Below are 10,407 nucleotides of genomic sequence, written 5' to 3'. Positions count from 1 at the left end.
AAATACAGCTGGTGATACTCTGATCTTCTATCCTGTTGCTTGAGTTTGAAGGTAATTTTGACTAGTCAATAGCCCATCCCCCACCACTGCCGGTAAACTACTGAGCTTAGCTTTCCTACTGGTTTTTCACCTTTAGCTACAATGTGGTGCCTAGCCAGAAATTCACTCTCCTGAGCTATGGCCCAGTTCTCTGCTGCGCCTGGATCTTATTGTGACTTCCAACTTAAGCTACTGTTTTTCTGCTCCCCGATCAATTCTGCACACCTCCTGGCTCTTCATTCCCCCAGAAATACTTCCAGCAGTGTCTCCCCCAATACTCTACATTTCAAATAGCTTCGGACTCACTCGCCCTCCACATCTCAGAATCTGGACAGTTCATTGATGCTCCACCCTACCTACATCAACATTATCCACAGAACTTCTAACTGAACTTTGGAGTCTCTCCTATTGTCGCCCCCTATTTCTCGTTTATTGCCAGGCCATATATATCCTACTCTTGCTATGTAACCAGGCCTATGTAACTAGAGTTTGCCACTCATTCACATGCATATTTTGGCTGCTGTTCCAGACCTGAACTCATCACTTCTATTTCCCTTTTTTTCCCCTTTTCTCTTTACCCCTCCTAGACCCCTCTCTCCTGTCATCGCGTTTTGTCATTTTTCTCTATCTTGAGTACTGTCCTCTCCCAAATCCCTACCCCAACCCTTCAGTGCTCCTTGACCTTCCTTAACGTTGTTTTCAAGTCCCTTCATAGCCTCACTCCTCCCTATTCAGTAACAACCCTCTCTCTGCTCTCCAATTTTGGCCTCTTGTATATCTGATGCTCTACCATTGATGACCCGACCTTTAGCTGCCTTGGCCTTCAGCTCTCGAATTCGCTCCCTAAACCATTCTGCATGTCTACCTCTCCTCCTTTAAGAAGCTTCTTAAAACCTACCTCATTGATCAAATTTATGGTCTGAATATCTCCTTACGTGGGGGTGGCTCGGTGTGAAATGTTGTTTGATAATTCTCGTATGGAAGAACCTTGGGACATTTTACAACGTTAAAGGTGCTATATAAATGCAAGTTGTTGTTAACTGGTATATTTTCGAGGGGGGGGGTTTGTTATAAGGACAATAACTATAATTAGTGTATAGAACACTCATTGTGCATTAGGTACTGCTTAAGGAACTGGAAAACTATAACTGGATATAGGTGCATTATCTTGATGTATGGTAGCAAAATCTTACCTGGGTATCAAGGCTAACAAAGTAACTTGAAGGTACATGGAGTTGGGACTCCAGTGAGAATGATCTATGGTATGGAAGCCAACTAGCATCTTAAAAAAAAGATAGAAATAAACTGAAAATGTAACAATGGAATTGTTTTTTTCCTGATTTAGTTTGATAAATAAAACATGCTATTACACTGCAAAGGAGTCCTGTGGTTCAAGGAAGTGGCACTCACTCAACAGTTACAGCCAGCTCCCTCCACAAAGTGCGTACAACACACTTGGCAGTCACTGGCCCTTGACTGTCTATTCTGCTCCATATCTCAATTACGAGGACATGCTTCTCTGGCTTCCTGAAGTTTGTCCTCTTGTTTTTCCAATCTGGCTATCATCCTTCGCTCCTGGTGACCTTCTTCCTTCAGTGCTGCCATTGCCCTTTTGAACAATGGCAGGTTTTATATCTTGCAACTGTATCAGATTTCAGAACTCTCGTGTTCAAAGGATTAGAGCAAGGGTACTCACTAATTTTATTCAGAGAGCCATAATTCCAGGAAATTATTTGCTCAAATGTCAAACCCCTGTTGGATGACAGTGCAGTTGGATTGGCTGCAGGTTTAGACTTAGGTTGCTACCTTTTATCAAGAGCAAGAAGTGAATGCAGGAATCAGGCTTACTAATTATACCCAGAGATCTCACAAGTCACTTCACTCCCAACCAGTCCCAGATGAAAAAATGTCCTTATCTGTATTTTTTGGAAGCTTGGAAATCTATTTGTAAATTGTTTCTCAATAATCACACCATGCTATTAAAAAAATCTCAACACTGCTCAGTAGAAGAATTCAACAATTTGTAATTCAAAAATATTTCACTGTCCCCTAAAGCATTATCCAACTCAAATTAAATTTCTTTTTTATTTCTTGATTGACAGTTTTTTTTATTTATTTGTGGGATGGCTAAGCCAGCATTTATTGCCCATCCCTTGAACTGAGTGGCTTGCTAGGCCATTTCAAGAGACATATGTAGGCCAGACCAGGTAAGGACAGCAGATTTCCTTCCCTAAAGGGCTTTAGTGAACCAAATGGATTTTTACAACAATGGTTTCATGGTCACCATTAGACTAGCTTTTTATTTTTATTTAGAGATACAGCACTGAAACAGGCCCTTCGGCCCACCGAGTCTGTGCTGACCAAGAACCACCCATTTATACTAACCCTACAGTAATCCCATATTCCCTACCACCTACCTACAGTAGGGGCAATTTACAATGGCCAATTTACGTATCACCTGCAAGTCTTTGGTGGTCGGAGGAAACCGGAGTACCCGGCGAAAACCCACGTGGTCACAGGGAGAACTTGCAAACTCCGCACAGGCAGTACCCAGAATTGAACCCGGGTCCCTGGAGCTGTGAGGCTGCGCCATTGTGCCGCCTTTTAATTCCAGATTTATTAATTGAATTTAAATATCACCATCTGCCATGGTGGGTTTTGAACCCATTTCCCCAGAGCATTAGCCTGGGCTCTGGATTACTAGCCCAGTGACATTACTACTATGCCACTGCCTCCCCATACAATATATAGTGCTGTGTATTGCCTGGTCTGAAGTTGGATTACTAGAAATTAGGAACCATTGAAATAAACATTATATTGATTTTGGATTTGCAACGACACTGCAGGTTTCATTTGACTCACTGGACTCACCATACCTGGTTCATAAAAGATGCTATGTAGCGCACTCCTGTGAGTCATGCCGAGGAATTATTTGGACGCCATATAGACGGACACATGCACCCAGCGTATATTTCAGGCCACCTGAAATGCAGGACTCTGCTTATTACTGCAGCGGAAGCAAATTGGCTGCATAAAATGAGTGCTGCTGCATTAGTGGAACATTTCCATTAACAATTAAGAAATGTGGTTGCATGTCCTTTCCTCTTTGGTGGTTTCTTCTGTACACTTAGTGGCTCACAGTTTAGCAGACTGTAAATGACTACAACAACTTGCATTAGAATTCCAAGGCACTTCAGAGACACATGAAAAGAAATGTTTGCTGAGTCAAAAGAGGAGATATTAGGAGAGGTAACCAATGTCTTGATCAAAGGAGTGGGTTTTGAAGAGAGTCTTAAGGGAGAAGTTGGAGGTGGAGAGGCAGAGGAGTTTAGGGAGAGAATTTTAGACAATGGGGCCTAGGCATCTGAATGCAGTCTCCAATGGATGGTGGGATGGGAGGTAGGTGGTGAAGTAATTGCATGAGTTTAATGGGTTGCAGCACTGAAAGATGATACACCGAGGGAGTGACAATGCCAATGAGGGATTTAAACATAAGGATTTTAAATTTGTGGTATTGAAGGATCATGAGCCAACATAGGTCAGCAAGGAGGGGTGATGGGTGAACATGCCTTGGTGCAGGGTAGGATATAGGCAGCAGACTTTTGGATAAGTTGAAATTTACGGAGGGTAGTGGATGGGAGGCGAGCCAAGAGAGCTTTGGAATATTCAGCTCTGGCCATGACAAAGGCATGGATGAGCATTTCAGCAGCAGATGGGTTGAGACAGGGGCAGAGATGGGTGATGCTACAAAGGTGAAAGTAGGTAACCTTTGTGATAACACAGTATGGGGTTAGACACTCAACTGAGGGTTGAATAGGACAGAGTTGCCAACAGTCTGATTCAGCCTAAAAACATGGTTATGGAGAGGGATAGAATTAATGGCAAGGGTACAGAGTTGTGACAGGGGATGTATACAAAGGTTTTGACCTTCCCAATATTCAGCTAGACAAGCAGTCTCACAATAGTGGAAGTGGAGGGGCCATGAAAAGTGGTGGACAGATAAAACTGTCACCGACCGACAAATGGAAGCTGCACATTATGTTGCCGGGGGCCGCATGTAGGTAAGGAAAGGCATCAAAGTACAGGAGTGAAAAGAGAAGCCATTTCAGGAGATGCTTTGGCTGTGATTGAATAGGTAATAGAGCCAAGTGAGAGCAGTCACACCAAGTCAGACGGCAGTGAAGCATCATGGGGCAGGATGGTGTGGTCCACCACATTCAAAGGCTGCAGAAAAGGACAAGGCAGGATGATCACCACAGTCAGAGAATGTCATACAAGCATTTTTATTAGGGCAATTTTGATGCTGTGGGAGGGGCAGTAACCTGACTGGAGAGATTAAGGTTTCTTGGAGGCAACAGCACTTTCAAGGACATTCTCTCACTGAATAAATATATTGCAAACCTGAAAAGAAAATCTTCTTGTTGTAAGAATTTAAAAAATGTATCAGTTCCACTCAGGAGACGGAAAATATTTCAACTTGGCTCCTACATGAAGCAGGATATTTTTCTTAGTGTTTTTAAAAAAAAAAAAATCTTTACATAGCTCGCACACCAAATACTAATGAAGATCTGACCTTCCTGTGGGATTCAAGATGCTTTCTTTCCCCTTTATGTATAATGGGAAATTTTACCAAAGCACTATACAGTATTACTTAAGAGTTTAAAGGGAGCCCATAGGAAACATTAAAACTTGGAAAAATGGAAATGCTCATTTAATGGGCCCAGCCAGTCCAGAGAATGTTGCTAATCTGCACCAGCAAACCTCTTAGGTGTCCTTATACACAAATGTCCGTGTATCCCATTACGATGTCCTTGTGTACTTTGTTAGAACGTAGGGATCTAATGATGTTCCTTCAAAGAGACAAAACCATTTGCTGTAATTCTATAACAAGTACCATTAACTTTTACTGGTCACATCATTAAAATGCCATTAGCCTGCAGATCACTTGAAATTCCATTAAGGTCAACTGCTATGATTTACTGACATAGTGCTTGTGGAAGAGAATATTTGAAAAAAACATATACTAATATTCAAATAAAACACCTAACTACGCCCATCCATTCTGCACAATCCACATATTCATTTCACTGTAGTTGCTCAAGTACAAAGTCCTTGCAATAGGTCAGTTATTCACACAATGTGTTTTTAATAACAATACCAGCTGCTAACTTAAACATGAGTGAATTTGATTCCATTTTTCCTCGCCAACTTCTGGAGTGATGAAGACCAATTAATATTATCACAGTAGAAAACAGTCTGATTCAGCCTAAAAACATGGTTATGGAGAGGGATAGAATTAATGGCAAGGGTACAGAGTTGGGACATGGGATGTATACAAAGGTTTTGACCTTCCCAATATTCAGCTAGACAAGCAGTCTCACAATAGTGGAAGTGGAGGGGCCATGAAAAGTGGTGGACAGATAAAACTGTCACCGACCGACAAATGGAAGCTGCACATTATGACTGACCTTTCTCTTCAGTAGTAGCAGGTGTTAAACTTAATTTCTTTAATAATTCTGTGTCAAGTTTAAACTACATTTTTCTAAATAGTTTAGGCTTTGAGCTATGAAAGAAATTTGAAAATATAGCCACCAGGAGAGTGCCCGTGGACCTGTATTCCAACCAGAGATTGTCCTGTTCTGCAGTGATACCCTGTACTTTTCCAAAAGGTCATTGGTATATTTTGCTTCTAGTGGCTGAATTCTGGAAAGCAGCCGCATACTCTTGTTTTATTAACGCAACCTCTACTGCTGCATGGTGGGGCGGTATTCATTTTTGCTCGGAACTTCCACATCGGAAGTATGATGTAAACATTGACAGGCATGTCACTTCTTGTAACTAGGGCCCTACCAAATTCACAGTCAAATTTTACAAATTTCGGAATCACAGCATTTTAAGATTCGTGAATTTCACGATTTCACATATTTAAATTGTAAATTTTACAGTGTCGCAATGAACCATGAAAATGATCTATTTAAAACAAAAAAAAGACAAGGTATTCAAATGGTATTTATTGTATACTCAAAAACTATTGTAAAAAGCTGACTATAAACAGGTCACATTCTTTACTCACTGAAGTCAGTAGTTGAATGTGAGCATGGAGCAACCTGCAACTGATTCTTCATTCAGGTGTCTGCATTGTGAACACCTGTCCACGTTTAGAACAGCTCTCTCCGCATCCACAGAGTTTGTTAAAATTTTCAGATAGCGCCATGCTAGCCTTGCAAGGTGGAGGAATTCTGCATTCCACGGAGTTCCAAAACTGCAGCACAGGCAAAGTACAATCTGCTTCTTTTGCAATGCTTTTATCAGCAGGAATCTACAGCCTACAATTCTTATAACAGCCTGCAATCACATCAAACCAGTTTAAATCCACCATCAACAGGTGCATTTGTTCAGGGTCAAAGGTACGCACAGCTTTCGGGAACGCCACTGAGGTTTGTTGAAACCTCTGAGCCGCTTTTTCTTCACTGCTTGACTCTTTCCTGTAGCAGTCATATTGTTTGAGCTTCTTTGCCATGCAAGAAAACACTTGTTGTGCACAGGCATTTAATTCAGCATTATCATAGTGTTGTTCATTTGACCGTGCTTCAGCCCAGAACAGTACATCCATTACTTTATTGTAAACTTTGTGGATTGTGATGTGTCGAGATTCAAACCAGGTGATTAATTCCTTCTTAAAAGCAAAATGCTGTGGATGGTGTAAATCTGAAATAGAAACAGAAAGTGCTGGAAATACTGAGTAGGTCTGGCAGCATCTGTGGAGAGAGAAACAGAGGTCTGATGAAAGGTCACAGATCTGAAACTTTAACTCCTTCTCTCTCCACAGATGCTACCAGACCTGCTGAGTATTTCCAGCACTTTCTGTGATTAAATCCTTCAGCCATGTAGTGTTCTTGGCAACAAACTGAACCTCCTCATTAAGATGAGCATCGTTTAGAAGGGTTACAGTGTTAGTGTGAGCTCTTCTGAGATAAGGTCTGAGTAATATTTCAGATGAACTGCATGATACTGTACTGCCCGAAACTAAGAATTCCAATGTGTAATTACTGGCTCTGGAGGAAAGGTGATGTTTTGTTCCCCAATTTCAGCCATTTCAGCCACATTTGCAATGTGTCATCTGAATTGAAGCTTGCAGCTAGGGCAGTGTTTGAAGATCTTTTTAATATAACAGACCAGTTTGTCGACTTTAACAAACTCGCTTTTCCGCAGCTCATGACAAGAGACATTATATGTGCATTATATGTAATATGGATAGCATCAGGCATTACACCTTGGAGCACCAGGTTTGAAAGATTTTGTCATGTGTTACAACCGACCGCTCCAGTCAAAGCCCCCAATCAAAATATACGATTCTGATTGTGGTGGGAGAAATGCTCTGTTAATTCAATCCCGTACTTCCACAGATCACCTAACATATCATTTTAAACTTTCCAAATTAAAGAAAGGCCAGCCAAATTGTACCGTCTATTAATGCCCAAATGAGGCTAACCAAAGCAGGTGTCTTTAAATCAATAAATTAACTGTTTAATTAAAAAATCTAAATCCTTAAACATTATGACGATATAAACAACATTTAAAATGGAAAGAATTAGAGTTCTTGCAAATTTACAGTCCAATGTTGCTTGAAGTCCTCACAGCTGTCCAATGGGGAAAAATGATTCTTCAACAGTAGAACAGTCCGTAGTCTAATTCCAGCTGTAAGTAATGCTTTCCTTCTCCTTTTCAACAATTAACAACTTGCAAACACTTTCAATAGAATCAATCTGAATTTAGAGGGTTTTTTTGAGGGATAAAGGATTGCCACAGTCTAACTTCCCTTCCTTCAGTTTAAATTATCAGAGATCTCTGTTTTGGCTTGACTTTTTTTTATAATTTTGAGAGATAATAATAATTAAACAGACAAAATTCTCTTCCTTCAGTTTAAATGGCTGAGGGCTCTTCTTTCAGGTGCTAACACCAGCTGTCTGTCTGTGTTCTGTTAGAACAGACTGTCTTCAACTAAAAAGCCAGTTCAAAATTGAATTGTAACAAATGTATCGCTTGATGCTCAGACCAAGTGGCTGTATCCAAGGTAACGAGAATGCACCCTTTGAATCGCAGTCTCTGAATGGTTGTATCCAATGGCAACCAAAATGCATTTTCTCTAACTCCTGTAGCGTGCTGGTTCTTAAAGCAGTACTGATCCTTTGCAAGCCTTAAAGACACACCACATATTTCCTGGAGAGAAAAAAAAACTACAGGACCATTGTCACTAATGAAAGCAGACACTTTATTGAAATCTGCACAGTGTTTTGAAATAGTTTTGATTATCGCTTGGGAAACTGTGCAGTAATTAACAGCTTCTAAGTAGACGCAGTCTGCAGGCACTGTTGTTAGTAATTGCAAAAGACTGACATGCGTTAATCTGAGACTACATCTCCTCACAATGTGTAGTAAAAACCTTCGATAGGTAGTCATGTCACAGTTTATTTGCATTTGGTAAGCAACCACAATTTTGCACATTACGTTGAATGAATACACGCAGTTTTAGGTGATCAAGGTTTCCAATGGTATGTTGGCACTATCAGAAGCATTCACAAGTTCCATTGTAACCAACTGACGATTTTCTGAGCTCTCTGTTGACTGCTTGAAAAGAGATTAAATCGTTGCTTGTTTTTTTGTGTGTTCATTTTCTCGCAGTGCGATGTGGGATTCCCTCTGCTGTGATGGCTTTTGGACTCTAAGTGGTGCTAAACTGTTGCCTGCCATGCGTGATCCAATGAAACATTGAAGCTTGTACAAAACAGTATTCCACCATCGGCATGCAGAATTCAGCTTCCAAATTCTTTCACTCGATGTGCTACAGTAATGGTTGTGGCCGTTTTTGATTTGCTCATTCTGTCATGCTCACTTGTCTGTTAATTCTTGAGACTGCTTCTCTTAAAACTGCACTGGAAGTCCTCCCTCATCTATCAATTAGCGGGTTGAGCCTTGTGTCAATCACTAAATGCGCGACGTTCGCAACATGCCCAGCAATCAGTGAGGTGAGACTTGTGTCAATGAATAAAGGCTGCATTTGCTGACAACGCTACCACTAAGTGGCGCTGCAGTGGCACACGCGCAAATGCAGAATGTGCCATTAAAACGTCATAGTCTGTGACTTCAGGCAGCTGCCAGGACTAAAGATGGCACTGCTCAAATAATCACACCAAGGCAACCTAACCTAAACACATGGCAGCACACAATAGCCGGAGTGAGAGAGCGAGCGGGCTGGGGGGGAGGGGAGCGGAGCGGGCCGGGATGGGGAGGGGAGCAGAGCGGGCCGGGGATGGGCAGGGAGTGGAGCAGGCGGGGAGGGGCGGGCAGTGGAGTGGGCCAGGGAAGGGGGGGAGTGGAGCAGCCAGAGAGAGCAGCGAGGTGGGGGGGAGCAGAGCGGCTGGAGGGAGCGGCGAGGGGGGGAGCGGAGCGGCCGGAGCGAGGGTGGGGGGAGGGAGGAGGAGTGCGTTTTTCTGCGCATGTGCCATAAACTTGCAACAGCAAAAGACGTACCGGCCTGTCCCCGCACCCGGCGACACCAAGGTCTTCGGCCGCTCGCTCCCCGCCACTCTGTATGGCCTCTCGCTTCTGGAACCTTCCATCCAGCTGTTCCCTCCAGCTGCAGATCCCCCATCCAGCCGCTTTCTCCCCTACTTCTCAGCTGTACTTCAGGCATTGCAGCTGTCTGGTTGCATCCCCCTCTTCAGGCACCTGAATTTAACTCCCTCCCACTACACCCCCATCCCCCAACCCCTCTCTACCTCCCACCCCCTCGCTACCTCCCACCCCCTTACCTCCCCCTCACTCTCCCCCCTCTACCCCCCACCCCCTCTACCCCCCTCTACCTCCAACCCCCCTCTACCCCCTCCCCCCACCGCCTCATCTCCCCCTCTACCCCCACCCCCTCCCCCCACCTCCCCCCTCTACCCCCTTCAGCCCCCACCCCCCTCTACCTCCCCACCCCCCTCTAGACCCCCCCATCCCCCATCTACCCACCCTACCCCCCTCTCCCCCCTACGCCCCTCTCCCCCCACCCCCTCCTACCCACCCCCTCTACCCACCCCTACCCCCCTCTCCCCCCCACCCCACCCTACCCACCCCTATCTGAGCTCAGTCTATTCTTGGTAAATGTTCCCCAAGCGCATCCCAATGTGCGCTCCCACTTCATCCATAAATGCAATGTTCCTTTCCACATCGTGACAAGCTCCGCAACATGATCCAGTTGCCTTCATTGCTTGAATGCTGACCTTAAATCTCAAGGATTGTTTTCTCAACGGCATGTTTTACAAGGAAATCAGTGTCAGAGCGTCCCTCCATCCACTGAAATTACTGTTGCGCGCACCTTTTTAA

The 10,407-nt window shown here is 43.5% G+C and overlaps 1 protein-coding gene across 1 annotated transcript in view; it reads left to right on the top strand.

The window, feature by feature from the left end:
- Positions 1-9,229, top strand: part of gas8 (growth arrest-specific 8) — a 63,508-nt gene extending 54,279 nt beyond the window's left edge. Inside the window, exon 11 of the mRNA XM_068049245.1 lies at positions 8,722-9,229. The gene's annotated coding sequence lies outside the window, so the exon portion shown is untranslated. The remainder of the gene's footprint in view (positions 1-8,721) is intronic.
- The last annotated feature ends 1,178 nt before the right edge of the window (positions 9,230-10,407 follow it).

This window comes from Heterodontus francisci, chromosome 17, assembly GCF_036365525.1.
Source record: "Heterodontus francisci isolate sHetFra1 chromosome 17, sHetFra1.hap1, whole genome shotgun sequence".
In the NCBI taxonomy this organism is placed as follows: Eukaryota; Metazoa; Chordata; class Chondrichthyes; order Heterodontiformes; family Heterodontidae; genus Heterodontus; species Heterodontus francisci.
This window is presented reverse-complemented; position numbering and strand designations above follow the sequence as displayed.